The sequence below is a fragment of the Atheta coriaria genome, unplaced genomic scaffold (genome assembly GCF_025399875.1).
Source record: "Atheta coriaria isolate IRGN ID8LTWV9N9 unplaced genomic scaffold, Caltech_Dcor_3.1 hic_scaffold_7_pilon, whole genome shotgun sequence".
NCBI lineage: Eukaryota > Metazoa > Arthropoda > Insecta > Coleoptera > Staphylinidae > Dalotia > Dalotia coriaria.
The window spans coordinates 7,256,093-7,281,095 of record NW_027045449.1 but is presented as its reverse complement, the minus strand read 5'-3'; the positions used below and the strand labels follow the sequence as shown (position 1 = coordinate 7,281,095).

General features: G+C 38.2%; 1 protein-coding gene across 5 annotated transcripts in view; it reads right to left on the bottom strand.

The window, feature by feature from the left end:
* Window positions 1-25,003, bottom strand: part of LOC135795881 (LIM domain transcription factor LMO4-B) — an 89,997-nt gene that overhangs the window by 27,968 nt on the left and 37,026 nt on the right. For 2 of the 5 annotated variants that reach the window (XM_065307677.1, XM_065307679.1), the window contains 2 exons: window positions 15,246-15,294; window positions 5,413-5,530 (listed from right to left, as the gene is read on the bottom strand). The gene's annotated coding sequence lies outside the window, so the exon portion shown is untranslated. Of the gene's footprint in view, window positions 1-5,412; window positions 5,531-6,094; window positions 6,114-15,245; window positions 15,295-25,003 lie in introns of those variants that run through there. The other 3 variants (XM_065307678.1, XM_065307680.1, XM_065307682.1) reach the window with 2 other exon arrangements.

Genomic DNA, 25,003 nt, shown 5'->3' with positions numbered 1-25,003 from the left:
AAGTCACAACACCGCCATTCACACACACGGAACACTCACCCGAACTGTGGCGCAAAAAAGACGCAATCGCGTGTGATTAGATTTTAATCTTAATCTTTATCCGAATCATCAGCGGTGTTTTTATTGCACATACAACAAACGCGCCGAATTGTCCGTATAGTGAAGAGAGTACGAGGGTTTTGTGTTGATGTTGACTAAACGCTCGTGCGCGCGTTGTTCACTCTCGAGTAGCGTGAGGAGAGACGCTACCAGACGAGAACCACCTCGAACCGACTCCGACGACCGACTGCCGGCACCACCGCCGTCTACTCCACGATATCGGAAAGCAATTTGTGAATTGCGAGAGACTTGTAGAGCTTATACTAAGGGGGATGCAGCAACCCTATTAGGTCTACCGGCGTGGCGTAGCGCGGCGAGCGATCGCTGTTTGTGTGTGTGAGTGCGCGCCGTGTTTTTCGGCTACCCCTCCGGCGCGCCGCACAGCGTGCTGTGCGTGAAGAGTGGGGAGGCTTGGAATATCCGACCGAAATCATACCAAGAGGAGGACCCACACGCATAACCTTCGACTTGAAGAACGAATTTATTCCGACAATCTCGTTTATGAGACAATATCGTTTACCCCTTTATTCTTGCATGTATTGGACATAAATAACGTCGCCTTTAATCGAATTATTTAATTTAATTGTTGTGGGCATCTGCAAGATTGAGTCGTGAATCAAAAAAGAAGAATAAAAATATAACTATGCATACAATACTCAAATGTCACATAAAAACGTCTCAAATTCCACCTCCACAGGCCCAGTCATAAAAAGACTGTTTTATTGCGTATCCCAACAATTTCAGTTTGTTTTTCAAAAATATTAGGAAGTGAGCACTCACACTAGTTCACAGCGAAAGTGTACACGCACAATCCCTGAAAAGGAATGACCGCGACGTGGCAATCTAGCTACATATGCAAAAATTCAATAGCCGAGAGGAGAGCAGAGCGTTTGACAAAAAATTTCAAAGTTTTCGTTTTCGCATTTCTTATGTACTTTACTTCCTACGCGCCCGCCGTTCGGGAAGTCTAATATGTTCGGCGCGCGCGCGTTTTTCAAGTTTCTCTTCTATTTCCGGCGCCTTCTCCGCGCACTTATTGGAAACAATTCAAACTAATAACGACCGAAACGAGCGCAAATGTGGGGTAATATTTGTTTTATATTGTTTATACGATATTAAATATTACGTTTTCGTGTTCGGGGTGCGTGTAATTTCTCCAACGGCTTGTTCTCCGCATACGCGAGTTGCGGCGCGCGGTGTTACTAAACGTTGTTGTTGCTCTTACGCTAAATGCACAAAACAGCCGATATACAATACAACCCTCGAACGGCGAACGCACACACACATCTACGCAGATTTACACAAACCCATATTATATTCGATGTGTGCGATATACGTGCGGGAAGGCTTTTGGAGCACTTACACGCCGCAGACCGTCATGGATGAACGTCAGAAAAAAATATATAAAGAAAACTTTTTTATTGCCGTATAGGTTGGCCGTAAAATCGTGCTCAATTAAAAAAGTTTTCCAATTCAAATTCGCGCACGGAATGCGTCTTAGAAAGGCACGAATTAAAGTCATAACACACATACATGTGCGCCGCCAGTCCGGACGGAAATCCGAGGGAGGTGTGCGAGAGCGAAACGACGGGGCTCTGCGAACAGCAGCGTATGAGAGCACATAAAAAATGCAACCTAATTTAAAGTCTCCAATCTTCCGTACGTACGTACGCACGCGGAGTACCTGCCTGCCTGGAAGGAAGCTCGCGGATTGCAAGGGGAAGTAAATTAACGTTTACAAATAAAGCACGATATGCAACAAAGTCATGTTATGTTTATATCATTGGCGTTGCCGACACCAGACGTGATAAAACTTTACGACTCTGCTTTGTTTCATACACGCCAAGTGCTAATTTACAAATTTACTTAGGTATAGATATGTAGGTATACTTGTGATGTGTCGAAAAAAATCACCGCTATGAAGACCACTCCACACAGTAGTAGGTACCATCTAAGCACTGCCAAATTTTAAACAGTGCAAAAAGCATTTTCTTATTCAATAGACACCGACAAAAATACCTGACCTGCCTAACATGCGTCTTTTCGACACCGAAAAACTTACCCAAAATCTGTGACAAGCTGATTCTAAACACAATTTTTCTGAAAAATGTCTCTAACTGCACATATGCTGATGGCTAAATATGAGTTCATTTCTGGGTTTTAGAGAACCCCAAATTGTACAAATTTATGTGATTTGGGGGGACTTTTGTTATACAGAGCTAAGTTATAAAGAGTTTATACTATAATTTGAGCATGCATGGAGAATGAGGAATCTTGGTGGGTTTGAGCTTTGGGGCTTTAGTGGCGTACGTGTGTGAATCGAGGGCGTAAAGTGAATGTGGCGTATCCACGCGAAGATAGCGAAATTCTCTGGGTAGCTAAGAGAGCTTATCGGAATTTCAATTGAATCCTGTAGTTATAAAGACATCGTATTGTGGAACAAGAGCTACTAATTAGATAACAAGTAGAAAGTTTGTGTGTACGCAGCGAGGTGGTCGGGGAAGCGAATAATTGTACGAAGGAGGCGAAGGGCAAAAAAGTCTTGCTGTAGTGTAGGGTGATCCAAAGTTATGCGGTAAAGTGGGTTGCATTACTTTACGTTCATTGTCTCTACAAAATCCACGGCCGCATATCAGTTTAATATAAATTTATTTTATTATGATTCTTTGTAGTTATTTATTACTAATCTTAAAATGTCTGTAGTAATTTATTTCAATTTTGAATTACTGTAATTTAGATGCCATGTTTAGTGGTCGACGCGGTTGATGTAAGGGAAAAGTTTCAATACAAAACCATCTTTGCCACCCTAGAGAATGATGGTAGGTATAGTGTGGTGTCCAGAGTTACAGCAACGCATTTGCTTGAAGAGTGTTTGCCCCGGTTACCGGAAAACCGTCGGCCCTAACTAGATTACGTCCTAATAGCGGATAACCACACTGCGAGGCGTCAGCCACAAGTCAAACGATAAACTTTATCATTACACCAGCAACCAGCAAGCAAGGATTTGAATTAAACTGAATCACATTCATTTTTGAACCGCAATATGCAAAAATTGAATTGCAACGACCTACCGGAAGTATTTATTATTTGGGGAGTATTTATATGTTGTGGCGAACAGGTGTGGAACGTGCAGATGTGGCCGTATTATCATGTGTAGAATACAAGGCACCGTGCGGTAGAAAAGTATACGATGCTTCGTTGGCACGCACGTGGAATAAGACATCACACCCCCACGTTTCATAGCACGCGAGCTATCTATGCCTGTCTGAAGTAATACTGCGAATTCGTCGACTACAAACGCGCCGCCGACAATTCGGTTCTAATGTCTAATACGGTCGCTAATTAAGCACGTACCTACCGTATAGATTGTTTATTGGTTCTAGTCGATGGAATAAGAGGAATGCTAAGTAGTTTTGAGACTACTAGCAACCAACCATCGGCTGCCTTTCCGGCTTTCTTGCAAAACTTTAAATTGATAAACAAACCTAATTAAATGAAGATCAAATTTACCTTTTGCTAAATTAAGTGTATAGAGATGTATTTTGGACTTGTATGGAATACACTTGATATAAAATACTATTCTTGTATTGAATCTTTCAATTTTCCTGCCAAAGATAAAATACCCAAGCCTTGAAGTTCTTGAAGTTCGCAATTAATTTACGACGTCTTTTAACAATTCTTTGCGTTCGGTGCGTTGCACTATTATAATCTACACAGAAAGGAATTAAACGAGCATAAAACGAACGCGAGTATCTTTTTCATTACGCCAGAGATCAAATTATTAGAAGCGACGGATTTGCGGAAACGGCGTGGAAGCCTCACACAAAGAAGAACGGGCGGGCTCCCATAGCAGACGCACGTTAATAATACGCTGTTAATTAAATCCACCGGTTTGAATGTGCATTAAGCCCTATAGTGTGATAAATGAGCAAGTGTGCAAGATTGATATTATATTTGTCAAGGGTTTCTCCATTACATGCGTCTTACATCTATACCACAAACGGCGATTTGTTAAAATAAGTTTGCGTCAATGGATATTTCATCCGCGTTGTGGATGTGTACCATGTGATGTGCGCTGAAGTGTTGCCGGAAATGTCATGCGACACCTGCTTGAACAAACGGAAAGCATATGCTAAGAACTCTTTTGGCGAAAAGTTTTGCTTCGCTTATATTCTCGTTATGTACTTAAATGAGATATAAAAGAATACAACACATTTTTGTTTCGAGTCTTCTCTTGAGCGTAGTGCAAAAATAATTTTATTTCGGATATTTACATATTCCGAAATCAACAATTTGCATTCCAAGCATTATGCACTAGCTGACTATTTCGTGGCGAAAAAACATCAAAAAGTACTGAGCTAGTATAAATAAAAAGTGTAACAATCGTCAGGTGTAGAAGAAACGTAAAATTTCAGTGGGAAAAATATAAACTCAAAGAGCAAATAGGCGGCAGCGTTCAAATGATATGCAAATGTGATTTTCGTAGTTCACTTGGCACGGATCAAAAGTCACCGCCGATGGTTTTTGCGCGTATTTACTATGAACTGCAATGTGCGATCGAGAAGCAGCAGAGTAACAAAACTAACGTTCTCTTCGCGGGACGATTCCCGTAAACTGGATTCCAGGTACGGATATACGAGAGTATATCTAGCAAATGCGTGCTTGGTAAACCATGAAATTAAAAGAGGCATCACGAGAAACGGTGATTTTTGCTAATTGAAGGCGATTTTACGTTTGATTATCGAAGTCGACTTGTTTGAATCGAAAATGTTTCAATTTGCGCGCAGTTGTCGAGTGGAAACCGATGAAGCAATGAACAAACCGCGAAGATGCTGACAAGGAGAGCAAAAAACGGAAATAAAAGTATCGCCGATGATCGACTCCTGAGTAGAAAACGAAGGAAAAGCCTCAAGTCGAAAGCGAATCAAACGAAGCGATTCCAAGTGCTTTGGATGGTAATTTTAAATATTGGTTTCCGTGTTTGTGCCTTGCTTCGAGTTTGTTCCATTCAATAACACTGATAATCTTGGGTAACAATGCTCTTTCTTGTTCTTTTTCCGCGAGAGAGACTCAATTTTCTGTGTCGGTAAGCAGATTAGTCGCGGTGTTCGTTGGTTCAATATTCATAGGACAGCAGAATACGTTTCAATAATTTCTAGTCAGGGCGTCAAATTTTCAAATAATAGCACTTGTCAATTTATTATAAATGCATGTATTTACGTATAAATTTTATTAGTACCTTAGAGGCACAGAGCAGCCAGCGAACGCGACACAAATATAGATATTTAATTGAAAACGCTTCTGTTTACTTACAATTAAGTCTGGAAACATGAGGGGCGCGCGCGTTGAACGATGGCAGCAGCAGTACCGGGGCGGCGAGACGTCGTAAGACGGTGGAGCGAAGTCAACGAAACTAATTAATGATGCTCACCTGAAACAGACGAAACAAAATTCATTACACCGAATGGCACGTACACATATACATACACACATAAGAAACACAACAACGTCTCAATTTAAATGCGGGGCGGAAATTTAATTAGAAACAAATTCATCTTTTTATCATCATTTTCCTCTTTCCACGAGCATGCGCTGGTATTATCAGCGCTATCGACTTTGTAACAAACTAAATTAAACCCTAGCTGATATTATAAACGTTTACAATGCATATCGCCCCGATTAATGCATTTAACATTTAGATAGCGCGACGATGGTGGCGACCGCCGGATGAAAATAATATAAAAAAGAGCCCGGCACGTACCCAAAGGAAACCGGTTGAAGAAGCGATAGAGTAAAGAAGAAAGCAAAAAAATCGTACGGCCAAGACACACCATGAAAGGACCAGCGCGCGGATAAACGCACACACTACTCCTCTCTCAAGATGCGGAACGCATACGACAATACAATGGCGCATCTCGTGGGGAGAGCACGTGGGAGTGTTGCGGACATTCTACTCAGGAATGCGGCTGGCCGCTGGTTCGGTCGTTTCGTTTACCTTTGGCTCAAACTTGCAAATCGGGTATTATAGCTGTACAATTCACCCGCCCGGCCACGACAAACTTCTACGTGTGTGTGTGTGCAATCATTCGCAACTTCTATCTATTCGGCGAGAATCACTACAAGAACCAACCAGAAGAACTAACATGCATAAACAAGCGGATGTGGTGTGGTAGACGATTGAATATTTGGTAATGATCAGATGTTAAAGCTGGCTGGATTTCCGTAAATAAATAATACTATGCCATTTATTCATATTTATTCAACGAAACGAAGAAGTGCAATGAAATATGACGATGTGCAACAGGACGGAACATTAAAACCACACCTGGAGACACCTGCTCCTCCAAACAGCATAATTAGTAGATACAGTTAGGAATTAATTAGTTTTTCGTTTTGAATTGCCAAGGGGTGAAAACTAATAAATTTAACCAAGAAAACAAATGTTTTTCCTCACCTTTATTTAACCTAATTTATATAATTAAAGTAAAATTTATTCATTTAATCAAAGAAAGTCATTCGAATCAAATGACAATCCATCAAATAAAAAAAATTAAACTAAAAGCTGTCGGCATGCTTTGTAGACACACCTTAAAACCCACTGCAAGATATTTCTTAATCCGAATGCAACCTTCATTTTAAATCACGCCGTTGAGAGCATCATCTTCAGTAAGCTACAGATTATTTATTTAAATTGGCTTTAATTAGTTTTATACGTTGATTTAATATGAAAACCTTACAGAATAATCTGGTTACAAAAGAATCGTATGATAACCAAATTTTTAGCTCTAAATGATCGTTCCAAGAGAATTATCAGCATTTTGTATCCGTATCATTACTACACTCAACAAGTAGTTGAAAAAAAATCTGGGTAATCAGAAAGCAAGAATTTGAAAAGATCAGTGTCCGGATAATATAACATTTCACACCCACTAAAGTTAAAAATTAAATTCCCATATAGGTACATAAATAACCTTGCAGAAAAATATTGTCATTACTAATATAATTAATATGCATTTGTAATAAGTAGGATATAGAAACCTGTTAATGAAGTGCCAATAATAAATCAAGTGTAAACGTCGTGAAAGTCATTGCGCGCATTTTTCCCACTGATTAGTCTTGGGTTTTCTTTTCAACAGCTCGGCAGAAATGGCAATTATTCGAAACCGTTAGAAGCGCGCACGCCGCAAGAAGGCAAACAACGCAATGATCGGGTCGAAGGTCAAAAACGGGAATAAATTTTATTTCACATTCGTGTCATCTGCACATTCCTGATAAATGCAGAAAATTATAATTATAAAAATGGCAATGAAAAATTGCTTTTAAATAAACACTACATATAGGTACTAAAAGCTATATAAAAATAACGAATAATGAAGTGGTAAATAAAATTGCTGGAAATACTTAACGATTAAGTTCTCGATGATTTCCCGTTCACGTCGAGTTAACTAGTGTTAGACCGCGCTGGGAAAAGGGTTGAGTTGAGGGTATCATTAAATAAATGATAATCGACAACGTACTAGAAAACGTGACCGAATGAAACGGTTCATGAGCGGAGTTTGCACTCACGAGACTGAATACAAGAATTTAAAAAACAAAGAAGACTATGCCGGGAATGTAAATAACACACTCATGCCATCATGAACCGAATTTACTTTCGATAATAACACATTCTATCAGATATTTGATGCATGCCTGCTGTATGATTCCGTAAATCAAAAACAAATCACTGTTAATTATAAAGCTGGTCTTGAATTTGTGTCCAATAAACACTAATATTACACAGAGACGCAAAACCAGACGAGTAGGTATCATTGCGAATATTTGATTTCTACGAGTACGTGAATAATGTGATGCGGACGAAGTAATTGCACACAGCTTTGTTTCAACTTTTAGGGCTTTGTGTGAAAGATCTTAACGGTAGTTCCATGGGAGGGAAAGAAGTGTTGATTCAAGATAAGATTTTTTTCTCGTCTCATTGAAATCAGCGACCAACGGTGGAACGATGTACCGCGTTTCTTCCGCGGCGGTCGCGCACACACGTCGACCGGAGAACAACGCGTAAATCATTATTTGATGCCTTTCGGTTTACACGACTGCGAGAAAACGCCGGAACAATCGTCGTGGTACTTAGAAGCCGTTGCGACATAAAAACCGGGAAGGCCATTAAAGTGACAATATTAGAAAAGCACTGCATTGTTCCGAATGCTCCTCGGCCAGTCGTTACGTCGCTATTATTCCTTTTAAACGCTTTTAATGTTTACTTCGTTTTTTCCGACACTTGCATCGATTATTTCTTGTAACTGATACTTAAAGGAGATGTGTAGGTTATATTTTAATTACTCGCACCTTTGATGATTGTATTAATTATTTATTTTGTGAGATAATGTAAAGAGAAATCCATGAAATAAAAAGTTTAATTAAATGTCACGTCAGGAGTGAACAGAATAGGCGGGAAGGTGATAGACAAAAAAGAATGACTAATAAATAACAGAAAGGTGTTCATCGTCGGCAATTGTCAAGTTAAATGAGTTTAAGTAATTACACATATGATTCACGTTTCACCTGCTCGTTGCGGTCGTATTTTCAACTGTTTCCATATTATTACATTTCTTCACTGTAACTTATAGGATTTGTTACAAATATTACCAAAATTATCTGGTAAGTACAAACCTGTAAATAATTTATCTCTCGATTTAAAATGCATACGTTCCACGCCGTAAGGCATCTAGAAACGCATATAAAATTTTAATTGTGTTTAAATACCCGAATATACATTATGTTTGCATCATATGAGTTCTCTTTTTGTTTAACGCACCTTTTTGCTCTTACGCTTTGTTGCCGTATTTGTGTAGTTGCATGAAAGCCCTGTACGTAATTGTCCTCTACATACTTCTAGGTGTGCATACCCGTGGTCTGCGTCGAGAGCGATAGGAAGCGCGACGAGGGAGAGAGCTGCTGCGACACACAATGGGTGCTGCCCTTCTGGCTAAATTAGGGGTTAAAATTTATCACCTGTCCCCCATACTCTGATAATTCCACTACCTATGGCAGCCGCGCGTACATGCGTATTTACGAAGCGCATTACGGCGTCTCGCTTTACTCGTTCGCACTTTAATTTCATAGATTTAATGGTCGCGCCACACGTCGTTGGAAGTTTTTAGTCGGGCGTCGAATGGGCCTAATTTTATTCAATTTGCCCCACATTGTAATGAAATAAACGCGCACAACGAAGACGTGAAAGAAGGGCGCAACGGAATTGTCTTTGTATAGAAGAGAGCTCTTAATTTTGGAGAATTCGTCAATTGAAAACGTCGCTACGCGGAACGAAGGAACTTAATAGTTGTTGCATGGCTCGCAATGCGTGCAATGTTTTGAATAGAAGAATAGAGTTGAGGTAGATAAAAATTAAGCTTTAATGGATAGATAGATCTTGATAGATTTACAAACAAAAATAAAATAAAATGATTGATTGAGATGATGTTAATTAATTAAAATAATCAAATGTTTTAGGGCAGCTTACATCCCGTGCATACTGAAATCATTACGCATAGTCAATCAATAAGATACCGATCTATCAAAGCACGTAGCTGATTGAAGAGTAAAAGATGCAAACGTGCAGTGCCAATAAGTCGGCGAAAGATTACAAGTACTCGCTGCCAATGGGAGAGCCAATGAGAGATAATTAAATGTTGATTAATTAATTGAACGCGGAACATTCATAAGTCATTCGTGACATAGGTGAACTTACGCATCGGCTCGCTGTGCAGCTCCGACAAACGAAAGCAAAAAAAAACTAAAATATATAATAAACGAATCCATTCCACTCCTCGCCAATCAATAACTAATCATAGCTCGCCGACTCACACAAACACATAAGCTCCGCGATTGATTACGGTTAATTATATTTTACTTGCGATCTCAGTAGGTATTTAAACGTTCTAGCGTTGAAATTAAAAACAAAGAGCGAAATAAGTGCATTTGCTTGTTCGAATCGTGAACGCACAGATGAATAATGACACCCCGAACGGTTTGGGCAGCGAAGAGCGTTAGAAAGAATATGGTAATTTTTACCACCATTAATTCGTCGTTGATTCCTTTTATATTTTATGACGTATCGCATGTAGCTGACACACGATGGGCTGTTATGTCCTGCTAATAGGTCTGCCGTGGACATTTCAATATGCCCGTCGATATGGAGCGCAGCAAAACGGGCATCATATCATAGTAAGCGATTCGCGAATGCGAACGCAAAGCGCACTCTTATCCAAAGCAGCAGAGATATAGAAATATATTTAATATACGAAGCGTATGGTACAAACGCACCGCATTGTCTAGACGACAATTGAATGATAAAAAAACAACAATTCGATTCACCAACGTCCATGGCAAAATGGCCGTTTTATGTGTTTTATGTTTCCCGATAACTTTACAACTACTCTTTGTATGTGTAAATTTATGTGTGCGTTCATTATGCATATTTTTTTGCGCGCATATAAATTATTTTGACAATATGTCGTTTCCATCGGGACAATAATTCATTACAGCAATATATTTATATATCTTAGCAGAAAATATAGTTCTGTGTAGGAGTATGGAAACAGAACACTCTATGGTTTTTATTCAATTGAAAATTTTTGGACTTTAGGTAGTTTGTAACTCAGGTAGACGCTGAAGACATAAGGTGATTTCGAATTGCAATCATGCATACAATACATACAATAGCCACATTTGTGAATGGAAAGCCCTTAGAAAATTCCATTGAATTATGCATTTCAATAGTTCTTTCTTACTTGTATGGAATTTTTGAAAAACTATAATCAATGTTCGACACCCTCAACCCATCATACAATTGAAAAAACTGTGACATTGGCATTGGTTAAATTTTCCCACGTCCGCAAAGAAATAAACAAATCTGATTGAAACGTATTTTTGAGAAAGGAATTAGTCCTCCCACCCTTGAACAGTCCAATTATCTATCATTATCATTATCTTTATTAGCATATCCATATAAATATGAAGACCCGAGGTACGTACGACTAGACGAGCACGTTTTGTGCAATTTGCGCCCAAAGAATAGGAAAGAAAGGGCTGACAAATGAAAGAATTTTTGAAAAATGAACAAGATGATGAGCGCAGTGCGCTCCCGAGGTGGAGGAGGGCGAAAGGTCGGTCGGTTGATCAGCGTTTCGGAATCGAGGTGACACAATACCGCACAAATGAAATACGCAAATGAAGAATTGTGGAACGTGTGAATGGTATAGTAATGATCCACGATGACACAGTCCGTCTCGCTCGTTTGGGGTTCACGTAGGGACCACACAAACACACGCGTTCGCAATACGCCGGCGAAATATGTGCGCCAGCATGGAAACCGAATCAAAATCGGAATCCGCAACCAGTACCACCACCAGCCACCGTCGGTTCGGTGTGATTGTCCTCATTCTCCCGACGAGACCTATCCGGTAATGAGACATTGTCCACTTTCAGCTCAACAAAAAAGAATCTAGCAAACATTTTCGATTCTTGTTATTCGCACTTTCTTATTCGTTAAATTCGACTTGATTAATCAATTAATTCCAATACAATGTCGTATAATTGAAAAAGAAATATCTATTGTACCGCAATGACCACAACAATCCTATGAAAATTAATATTTGTGTGTAAAAATCTTTCAAATACATTTTTATCGCAACCAAACTAAAAAAAAAAAAGATTTAAATTAAGAAAAGCTCTACCGCAAAAGGTATCTCCAAATAAAACATCAAACAAAAGATGGGACGCATCACTTAGTTTCTACCTGAAGTGTCCTTGCGATATTTATTTTGTTAGTTCGTTAGTCTACAATTCGACTGTCTATAACTTTGTGCCCAGCAAAGTCCCAAAACGTTTGTCCCTTTTATCTCGGCAAAAAACAAGCTATAATGGTGCCGCCAATCAAATTTTGCACCTGTATACTAAATAATTACCGAAGTTCTACAAACCGAAATGGACTTAAACCAATTTACAACATGCCAATGCTCATCATACACTTGCACACACAAATTAAATCGCGGTAGGTAGAACTGAAAAAAACAAGGAAAATAAATTATACTTAAAGAAGTGAGTGTCTCAGGTAAACATATCAGTTAACATAAATATATTAGTTAACAGGTTTTATTCTTAGAAGAAAGTTACTAGAAATGCAATTTTTGCAATTTTTTAAAAGTATATAAAAAAAAAAATAAAGTATAAGTATATTGTGTTTATAATAAGAAGCATAATTAAAGTTGACAAAGTGGTAAGAATAAAAGCTTCGTGTTTGCACACACGCTTGGAATAGTGATAACTAAGCGAATGAAAGACGATTACGAGCGCCGGCGCGTGCACAGAGAACAGCGCCGAGAAAGGAAGGTAATGCACGCTGGAGTATGAGAATCCTATTATCCTTTAACACGGACATTCAATTAGTAAAACCACGGTATTTCATTAGATGAAGTTAATGAAGTGACGTTGGCGTCGACTTCGGTGCGTTCGTTATGTTCGAAGCGCAGATCCAGGTGATTATCAATCATCTCGGTCAACAGAATATGGGTGTTCGAAACCCTACAAGGTACTTCAAAATATTCAATATTACTATATCAACAGGGTCTTCAATAATTAGTATCCGACCAAAAAATCTTGATATGCCATAATTACAACTTAAATAAGTGCAAAAAAGAATTAATTAATTATTCGAAAAATACTTTTTTTATATTAGATTCAAATTGAACAATAAATTTTATAACTGATTTAGAATTTAATAGAAATTATTATTGCCTAAATGAATTTTAAAACACTGAGAAGTAAATTGCAACATACTGTGGCAAACGCTTAGTTAAAAAATGCGTGGCGAATAATACAAATACTTTCACTAATTAATCGCTAATTAATCAACGCACCGCACCGTGCTTTCATATTTTGCAGTCATTAATAAACGTTGCATAATCATCCACGCGAAATGCATGAGAACGAGAACAACATTCGTGTGGGCAACATTCGAAGTACGTAACTTCCAAACGAACGTAAATCGACTAATTTAAACTGTTAATGAGAACTGTGCCCAGCATATAATTACCACACAGTAACATTAAATTCAACGGTGTTGAAAGTAATCATAGAAATAAATCGATCACTATTTATTTCAAAGCAAAAAAGCAATATCTTATTGGCTGATTCATTGAATTGAAACGAGCAAGCAATATCGAAAACACGAAAACGTCCCAGAAGAGAACTACTTCGTCATTCGTCATCCGTGACATTGGCTGACTCGGAAGAAGTGTCAATGGTGTCTATCTTCAGCTTGAAGTAGATGAAATGAAAAAAAAGTAACGAACTATAACAATGCTCATCACGGTCTATATTGTAGAAAAAATCCAGGTAACCTAACTCAGCGTTTTGTGAAAGTTTCAAATGCAATGACTTGTGACGGACTTGAAACATTTAACCTTATACCTATCATTTATTCATGAATGATGAGAATATTCAAGAAATCAAGTTTGACTTTGAATATCAGTTAATTTTAATTTATTTCAGTGGTAAATGCACATGGATACAAAAGTAATTATAAAACATCAACGAAAATCGCATTTTATTTAGCGTGTGAGCAACAGGTTGAGATGTTAAATATTTTTCCAATTATTTTACAATTTACACATTACGCCGACGTAATGCAATCGCCAAAATGTTAATTAAATAAATTAAAAACGAGGCGGAACCGTTTTGAAAACATTATCAAAATAACCCGTTTGTTTGTCGATAAATTACGCTCCGGTCGCGAATATGTTGCGTGTGACACGACGTGCGCTTCATTTATGTATCGAAAATCAACAAATGAATTTATTCCACAACGACAATGTCGCGCACCACCATGCTATTAACAAAAGCAGACCGCAAAATTTTGCCCTCGACATATATAAAATTAAACGCGCAAAACAAACGTTTAATAAATATTCACGCACGCACTCCATCGCGTACTATACAATGTGTTGGTTAAAGTTTAAACCAATATTGTAATAATAAGTAATAAACGCAAATAAAAGCAACGGCCGGTTTTCCGCAGCCACTAGTCAAACAAATTTACCGCTCGCGCATTTATTGTTTATGCGTATAATATGCCTGCGCGCGACAAATATATAAATAAAATATAAATATTGCGCGCTCGATTAAATCGCGTTTATTGTTGCACGCGCGTAATCATCGTCATCGACGGGGCAATTAAATAATTTTCCAATCAACCGCACGTCGCTCGCACGCGAAATATAAAATAAAACAAACGCAAAACGCGCAACACATCGAAATTGTCTAGATTGGCAGCGAATTGGTAAACCAAAACTGCAAGAGACAATAGGGAGAATAAAATTATTTATTTATGGTTTTTATTGCGGGTGGCGCTACTGGTGGTAGTAGTGGTTTCATGATTTCGATAAATTGTTGCCCACTTAATTGGCATAAAACGCACCTTAAATAAATAATAATAAAATTGCGTGCAAAAGCAAAATAAATAGAAACGAATGATTATTATTTATTGATATTTATTAATTCTATTTTAATTGTGCGAAGAGAAAATATGAGAAAATATAAAAACAGTGGATTTATTTAAATTTGGTTTCTCTTATTTAAATAAAAAGAAATTTGCTTGCATGTAATATCAACATTTATGTAGATTCACAACTCTAACCTTAAATTTTAAGAATATTAAGCAAATCGCTTGCTGTTAACCAGCATCAAATAACAAAATTTGTAATTAACTTAAGTCAGCTCATTAACACTCTCTTAACTGCAAGGAGGCTTCATAAAAACATTATTAACAGCCGCAGTTTAAGTTTGCACAGCAAATGAGTAAATATATTCTAATTACAATGCATGAGTAGTTGCGCCACAACGCCACATGAGTACTACTAAGTGAATCAACCAACTAATTCCATATATTCGCGAATGAAACAGTGAAACCGCCATAATGACGTTATTAAAACCTGAACATCGCACTCAATCTATTGGCTAAATAGTTTTTGCGCACTTCAGTTAATGTTAAGTTAATGAGAAACTCACTTCGCTCGTCAGAAGGTTATAATTACTGAGAAACAAACACCAAGCTATTAATTAATAAATATAAATTATCGAATACCTACCCACCAGAGACTGTTTATTTCTCAAGTAGAAATTGCCCAAGAGTCAAATCTGAAACAAGCAGGGAAAAAAATTAAAATCATACGTAGAATAACATGCATGCTTGCAGATGAAACAAGAAATTTCATAAAGTCGACAAAATTTTATTTTAATATTTATCTTTACAGCGTTGACATATCGTAAAGTTCAAGTTTAAGGGACCTTTTTCCGGCGGCAAACTCCACGAAACGAGACGAATAAAATGCGGACGTTCGCAAAAAGTTTTCACAACGCCCGCGTATGAAGACCGTTCGTAGTGATGAAAAAACATTTGTAATGTTTCTTACCTCGCATAATCCAAAAATTTAGATTGAAAACATATAACAAAATCTTTTAATGAAAACTATTAGGTAATCCAAAATGCTCGAAATTGTATTTACGGCAGAAAAAAAAAGCTTATTTAATAATAACCTTAGTAGTAATATTTATAAAAGTGTAGACACTTAACGAATTCTTTTTTGCAAGACTACTAGGTGAATCATGACAACAACAAATAGAATTTTGACACTCATAGTGTCAAAAATTCCAGGCAACTTCCAAGAACACTGATAATATAAAGAAGAATGAAAGAGAATATTATAATTCATAAGATTTAATAGATGTTGAATTTCACAGAGATTATTCTTATAAAGAAATCATATTTTTATCACATCTGGTTTTTGAGTAATTAATTAAAAAAGTGATAATTTCAGAAAAACTGAAATCAACCTATTACTTTATAGGTACTTTATTTTGTTATCAAAAATGTGCCATTCTCAGGTAACACATAGAAATGCAAAAGCATTTTAATAGATACAGACACATTTACTTCGCGTATACTACATTTTGCCTGATATAAAATTTTAAATATTAACTTCAATTTCATATTAAATTTATAAAAACTAATTACCCAAAAAGTTATGCAAGTACATGCGTTGAATATTTTCATACAAGTGGTCGTAAACGTAAAAATTCCAACATAACCATACGTTTCTAACGTTATCTCTGACAGGCAGTTACTACTCGAGCCATACTTAAAAACCTACAATACAGATACGATTAGAACTGGCGACGACTCTGGACAAGCAGCAGCCAGTCAACTGTGTCCACTCTTTTTTGCACTTTGCAGCGCGAGGGTTTCGTTTAATACCCTTCCGTTCTATCAAACCTAATATCATAATACAGTATGCGTATGTAAATTAATGTCGAGGGATCCCCATAACAAATGTAATTAATTAAGCCGAACCTAATTAAATTTTTAAGAGCAGCAGAATTTAACTAAAGCGTGTTTTTCTTTTTAATTGAATTTATTTAAACATGATTATCCATTTTTCGCTTTAGTCGTAGCATTGGTTGACAGCCAGCCCATTCGCTAGAGTCAGTTTCATTTGTCCGCTGACATTTTAGAATCCCAGATTTATTTTATTCGCCCTCGGTTGAATCCGGCTGTGACTCTCGAATACATATGAAGGCAATTTATTTTGATTGCGTTTTCCGCGTCGTTTTGATTTCATTAAGAACGTCATCGCGCTATCGGTGCAGTCACTATCACCCCGAAACGCCAAAACATATGGGACATGTTGCCGGCAGGCGCGCGCAGGACGGCCAGGGTGGAAAATATACGAGCCGGGGTATGTATGCAATGTGGACGGGCAGTATTAACGTGTTTTGCAGAGGAGGCAAATGAACAAAGTGCATCTGCCAGCCTGTTTTATTTCAAACGTCCTCGTACGCATTTTACTACAACAACCAAAAAAATGCGAACAAATTATTTTCGACCAATAATAATTTTCATATGTTTATGATGTAAACTAACGAGTAAAACGTGAATATTTTGCGCAGATTCGTATACACTCGCAGAGGTGGAAGTAGAGGAGAGACAGTGACGTAAAAGAGTAGATTATTTTTTGGAGGGTGTCGTCTGCATACGAGCATGCAGCGGTAATAAAACTAAATTAAATTTTGTATTTTCGTATTGCTCACGCGTTTTCGCACGCCCCGGAACAATTCTAAACAATTGTGTCTTTCATTCCGCTGTCGATTCGATATTGTCACATTTGCAAATTATTGACGAACCAACATACACCAACATAAAAAAAGCTCCCCACATAAAATTCCTTCATATCTTTATAAAATAACATAACTTTCGATTAACTTTATAACTATATTATCTGAAACATCATAACATTTAATGTAGAATAATAAAGCTAAATTAATACTTCATTTGTTTAGATTTGCATGCAACTATATCCTTGACACTAATAGTTATAAGATTGAGGCAACTGCTGCATGCACGTGTAGAAAAATATTTTTTTACAGGAAGGGATGATATGATAGTGGCGCCTGGCGTGAATATTAGGCGGGCCTCTCACAACTTACTGGGTCTTGCCCAATTTCCCTTCAAATTTGCTCGCATTCTTTCCCCCCATCGTTTTGACGTGCGTGTATGTAGTATTAGTCGAAAAATGCTAAAGCGCGATATAAGGTGGAAGAAACCAGACCAGAAGCCGTTTCGCAGTATAATACAAGCTTGTATATTGCATATACTGCTCTCCCCGCATGTCGGTTTGCAATTTTAAAAAGGCAAAGGCGGAACTGGCCGTCGGTCCGGCTTCGAGAATATTGGAATATCGCGGGAAAGAGGGCCGATGCGTGGCGTGCGCCAAGGAGATGGATGGCTTTCAGTACTGTTTATGCGAAGTTAACGAAACGGCAGTTCGGCCAACACGAATACATTTGAGCGTACGGGCGGCGGAGAGTGAGTGAGTGCTTGGAGGTAGCGAAGAAATTGGAAATTGAGCCGGACAGCAAACGTGCACACACAAACATTTATAAGAAGAAAGCCACAACAAGCAAACGCATTTAATTCAAGCAAAGAGAGAGAAGGTAGTTGTAAATCGATATAGCGCAAGAGGCCTGGAGGAAGTCTGTGTGTTGGGCAGACCCTTCTGTTTTCCATATCCACAATTTTATTAATAACAAGAGGTATTATTGAATTTTTATGGAAACCGTATGCACAGCAAACACACGCGAGTATTCAATCCACGTCGTTATGAACTGTAGTGCGGGAGTTGGTGTTACTGGTAGTGGTTGTGGATGCGCGTGGGGTAGTGAGAGTGACCAGTGCGAATTCGACCACATAACTCAATTCTCAACTGCTAGTTCCGCTGTATTGACGGGGCGAATATAGGAAATTTAATAAATTTCACTAAAAACAAAAACAACGGACGAAAAAAATCTCGATGTGTATACCTAATGCTATTCGAGAAGCAATCACTTATCAAAAATAACACTTTACATAATTAAATAAATGAATTTTAATATTTATTATTCATACAATATATAATACAGACGTGAGTTAATAGATGATGTCAATATTAAGAATTATCGAAGTGTTTCGTTTGCACTAAATTGATTTTCGTAAAACACATTGTATTAAGAAGTAAAAATACTACCAGTGCCAATATTAACAATCCTGGTCCTAACAATGTGCCAACAACAAAATGAAAAGCCTGCCAGACGTATTTATTCAAATTAAAAAACAAAAAAAAAACCTGAAAAACCAAATTGATTGATTACAAAAATAGTAAATATGCGTTGCGGGGTATTCGCTAAATTAAGTGAAACGCGTGCATTTCCCGAACGTATTCATGCTTAAATGTGGCAAACTGAAAATTCGCTTGGTAGAGGCGCTGGAGAGCTGTCGGAAAATTTTCCGATTGCCGAAAATGTTGCGGAGATTTATTATGAAATGGAATTTCTATGTTTTCAAAACTATTTTATGTCTCTTTCAACGAAATTTTCTACAAATACAGCGCGTAACAAAAACCCAGCAATTTGTAATCTAACATTTCATGCGCTAGTTCATGGTGTTACCACTGTTTCGAGCAATCGGTCGAATTAGAGAGCGATTTAAATAATTGTAAACGTTTAGAGCGATTCGTAACCTCTGACCGCGAACAACCATTCGCAGAACTTTCGGTATAATACGCAGACAAATTCATCGCAATAAATCCACCTGCGTGTTTACCGATGCACTAAACTAAATTATAGTCGCGGAATATCATTAATTGCGAAGTCGCATTAATCTGCTGACAGCAAAACGGCGGACAAGTGGAGGCCGACCGCTCGTTTTGTATGTTTCGCAAATGGGATGCTGGTCCTAATTACAATTATGTGCATTGGCAAACAGCACCGTAACACCAAGCTTCGAAACAAACGCATTACTGAATTTAAGCGTAATAATATCCGATGGTAAACGTTCTTTTAAACGATCGCAACGTCCGTCTTCTATTATCTATTTATAGTGTCATTAGCTCACTTGAATTCTTCAATATTGCAGTTTTAATAGCTTACGGGGAAATCAAGTCAAATTATGTAATTTTATTCATGGCAGCAAAGTACATTAGGTTGCCTATCAACCAAATATACACAGACTTTGTGAGTAAACAATTCTCTGAAACAACTTGAATCTTGTGCTGCTTGAAGGTGAAAAGGCACAAAAATAAAACAAGCTCGAACAAGAAATTTCACGCAACGCTGCGTCCGAATAGCAGTGCGATAATAAACACGTTCAAATGACACGTATCCGAAATAAATACAATGCCTCCAGTTGCGCCTCAATTATTATTAACCAGTGGAATTGCTTGTGCATCAGATAGCGCACAATCATTGGAATATCGTTGACTAATTGGAATTATTAAGTTACATTAAAAGCTGTAACGAGACTAAAAAATACCGATTAAGATTGGTGATAAATCGGTACGAATCAAATGAGTATTATTTTCGGCGCACCAAGCGGCGAGTCATCCTCTTTAATTTGTTGTAAGTATTTATTGTGCCATGCCGATGACGTTTGGGTGGGTTCGAAGGTTGGCTCGACGCATGGCACGCCAGATTCGTGCCACGATTAGACCAGTTTGGTAATACGCACATTACCAACTCTCACAGTGGAGAGAAGAAGGTTTGGTGGTTATAAATAACACACTCGGACATATGAGGTTGCCACGCGTCTGTCTGCCACCACTCAGGTGTACTTATTATCGTCTTAAGAAAATTAGATTATAATTAGGACATTTTAATGTGATGGGAGAACATTTTACACATTGATAATATCATAATATGAAGAAAATTTATAAAAAAGTAGCAGAAGCATAAATATGATGATTCGGACTTCTATCTAGTGCAAAGTGCAAACACACCACTTAATACTGGCATCTTACACGTCAGTCAACTATGCAAATTCAATAATAATAATCACAGTCTCCCGCGCAAATATGTTGCAACTAAGAAACGTCAATTTTTCTTCCAATTACAAAAACTTGGCGCGTGCAATAAAATAAATCAAATGTGTTCAACCTCATCACCGTATGTATCAATAAAATGTAATAAATTCTTGCATATACGTAAGTTTAAATGCAGGACATTAAAATATTGAGAACAATTATTTTTAGTTTTATTACGAATTCTATTGCCAAGTTTTATATGTCTATGTTTATTAGCTTAGTTAAAACTAAAACTAAATTCAAGACATCCAGGCCATCGTAAAAACCTTACCGAACGCGAGAAACAAGACCAAAAACGGCGCGCGCAAAGCGTAAAAGTTCTGAATTAAATCACGTGCATCCCAACACCAGCGCACAGCATGCCAAGAGACGACGACGCGCGACGACTCATGATTTTCAATTCAGAATGCCTCAATGTGCGCACATGACGGGATCTATGACCACGACGACTTCTCGGCGCGTTTCCTTCGACGTCTTCGCGGCGGCGTATCGAATCGTCCGCGAACGTTCCGCGTTACGGCAGGTCATAGCGTGTGCTTGCCGGTGGTTGGTGTAGTAGTACACACCTGTTCTTCCACCGACCTCGTAACATAACCAACATTGCAGTGACGAAAGCTCAGCAAGCTCAACGCTACACAATGCACACGTGCTTTTGCTCGATCGTCGCGCACTTTGCCTTTGGCCGGACTGTGACTGACGATAATTCGTACTTACCGTCGATATTATATGCAGCGTGTAATTACGACCGGGAATAAACAAACGGTGGAAATAATTGAAATCGAGAAAACAAAAAACACTCTCACATGAGAAAAACAATAACGGATATATGATGTATGTAACACGTCCAATTCGCGGTGATTTCCACATGCATGCAAATCACCCATTGTTTTTCATCTCAAGGATCATAAAGTCTATTAAGTAGTTTACTAATTATTGAAAATGTTGTATTCAGGGCAGTATCTATAAACCGCACATAAATCTACTTAGGAATCCGTCGATATTTTAGGAAAATTGAGGCCTAAACCAGCACCCTGCGGCATGAGAGATGTTGTTAATAGCTAATACGTCAAAACAGATACACGCCGGGCAGATCATCCTATTATTAGTGCGTATAATGTCGACCAATTAAGGGTAATATATTTCCGAAATAAAACGCAGGAGATTTACGAGCGTGCAGCACTCCTAGGATGCAGATGAGTGTGCGCCCTTTCCACGCACCTAAAACATCAGCTCTGAGCGTTTGGCATTGTTGTTGTGCTTTAATGCCATAAGGCAGCAAGAGCCGCACAGCATCAACGAGTGGCGGAGTGAGCGAAATTAATAAATCAAACGCGTTAGCGTGCGTGTGCGCTCGCCTATTATTATTACAGCGTAAATATGTGTGCGTGATGTGCATAAGTGCGTTGCGCGCCCAGCACATTCCGACCGATTATAATTTATACCTGTAGTCGAGGACTGATACCAACTGCCACAGGACGGCGTGCCTTAAGCCGTGCTTACGTGAGAGTGTTGAACATTATTATCATTATCATTATTATCATATTAGGATATTAAGTTTTGCATGACGGAGTGTTGCCCTTCCAGCTAAACAATAAATATACGCTGGGCAGGTGTATTATTAAAAAATTGCTGGCATTTTTATACTGGGGATCGTAAATTATTTGCATTGGAACAAATTTCATCCAAAATTCATTTTTGTATTTTACATGTTCATCGGCAAATCCACAAAACTTATTATTTTATCACAACCTAAGTCAATATACTAAAAATTAAATTAAATACAATGACTTACCAGAAAACAATAAATCAAAATTTGTTAAAAGATTGAAGAAAATGTTCAATTCTAAGCGTTGACTGACATAATTCGTCTGAATTCGTTTACTTTGAAACGTCAGTCACTCGTTCTTGTGAACGTATGCATGACTGCATGTGCAAGCGGAGCGCTCGAGTGTTGCGCAAATGTGTACGTAATAATGCACGTGTTCATTAGTGGCTGGCAAATATTTTTGGTACATGCGTAGTTCCTTTAACTAAGGAATTAAACTAACGAACAAGGAGTGGAATCCACTAACGAAGCGAATAAGGGGGATGAGAGCGCGACGACTCCTGCGCCCTCCCCTCGTCCTCGTTCGTCCTCAGCGTCGCGCGCGGGCGTCAGGAAAGTTTATCTACATGTCCCGATATATGTATGTAGATTGTAGGAAGTGTTTATATATGAATATTTAGATTGCATGCGCGTATACAGGTGGTCAAGGTTGTAATAAAACGACAGGCCTTCAACAAAACCTCCATTTCTTCGCAATCATTTACAACGCAACAACAGTTGATGAAAATATTGTAAAATTATGCATGTACATGAAACTATTCAAAATTCCATGGAAATTTCGCAGGTGCTTCGTGTGACATCCGGTTTATGATGTGTAAATTAAGATTGTGTACGGTGCACACGCGTGTTTGCTCAAATTCCGCGCGGACGTGTATGCAAGTGTGCGGGCGGCGCGAGTGTGAGTTGCTTTTTGCGAGTGAATACACAAATTTATTTATGAGTGTGCGTTCTCTCAACGAAGGGGGACGCGACGCTTGCAGGAACGCAGATGACTGGCGGCCGGCGGTGACTGAGTTTGCTTGCCGTACGAAAGCGTGCAAGGAGGATGGAGGGCTGGGCGTTAATAAGCGTCGTGCTAATTAACTAAGGACTAAGTCACTAAGGGGTGGATGGTTCTTAACGCAATCCTCTCATACACGTAATATCATTTCAGAATCACATACAAATTAAAATTAAAATTCTGAATGTTTGGGCAGTAATTTTCTAAGAAACTATATAAATTTTCATTTAAATCGACCACCCAGGAGATGTGAAGTATTTTCCTCATTATTGGTTTACACTATATCTTCATTATTCGCATTTCTTTCCGTCCTATTCGCATAATAGCGTATTTTCACAAAACACGCCGCTGTTCTTAATTAATAATTAAAAACAAGAAACTAATTATGAGCCTGCGCGCAATAGATTATAATTATAAATGGAGTTTCGAATGGCGAAACGCGTTGGCACGCTTTGCAACGCGAGATGAAACAAGCGCAGGAAATGTGCGACACATATTTCGTGAGGTCTCATTAAAACGTTTTAAGATTTATCGAACATTTTCGAATCGCTGAATTTAAAACACATTTCACACTATACACTGTTCTGTATTGCGTTAATATCGCTGTTGGTATAATAAATTAATCAAATTTGACAAATTTTTATTCTTCTCCAACTGCGCTGTCATCGTCGAGTAATTAAAACGCTCAAATTAATGTTCACCACATCACAAGAAACAAATATTTTGTCGGCATTTTAATAAAGTCGTTCTCTACATCTATGCGTATATGATTCGAAATAATGAAGCAATAAATTTGAAATAGCGCTGCTTAACAAAGTTATAAATTACGACAACAAATTGGTTTGGTTACACCCTGTACGATAGAAAAAAACTATTAAACTACAACTAATTTAACTAACGCGCGCGGCAAACGAATGTTCTCGCTCACAAACACACGCACATTGTAAGAGAGAACGCAAACGTTGAATGCGTAGTAAAGTTTAAAACCTCAATGGCAGTAATAATTAAAATTCAAATTAGATTAAAACGTCTAAATTATAATTGCTTCATTTACGTGTTCGCTCGCCGGCTATGCGGATAGAGGACTAGCTCTGCTCGACGCTGCCTTTCCTCGATTAGTATTACAATTGCCATTGCTTTACAGCCGTAAACGGAACTGGAACTGTAATATCTGGGCCGTACTCCTGCGGCATGGAGCGCGAGCTGGCGCGAATAATGGCGAATAAGTTAATTAATTTCACAGCGTATAATATTCAAGTAAACTTTATTGCCTACGATCAAATAAATAAAATTAATAAAAACGACAGAATCACAGGAATTAAAAGCACAAAATTAATACGTGCCTGTATTTAAGATTGTGTGTTGTTCGGTTAATTTAAGTTTTCGTAAATCCAATCCGGAGAAGAAAAGGAAACGGGCACGGTTTTTGATTAATAAGTTGAATTCCGGTTTTGTCCGCTTGCAGTATACAATGTGTCCAATGAGCTGTAGGAAAAAAGCCGCCTATGCCATACGCTTAATAATGGCGGAAAAGAAGCATAAAGTCGAACAAAGAGGCGCGTCTGGACCACGTGGCGCACTCGGGCTGCGTAATTAATTACTTTTAAATATTAATTGACATCGGAAACACGACCTTCGGGCTATTATACGAAACTAATTGGTTCTTAAATTGTTGTGTGTTGTGCGCTGCGTTATAATTGCGGCGATGATGCCGAGCAATGCGGCTCATAATATATTTATCTATCCGCACACACACACACACGCATTTACCAAGCATACACGCACAGAATCGAGAATACGATATGTGAAATTCATTGTTAAAAGTCTAGACCTCTGTAGATGCAAGATATC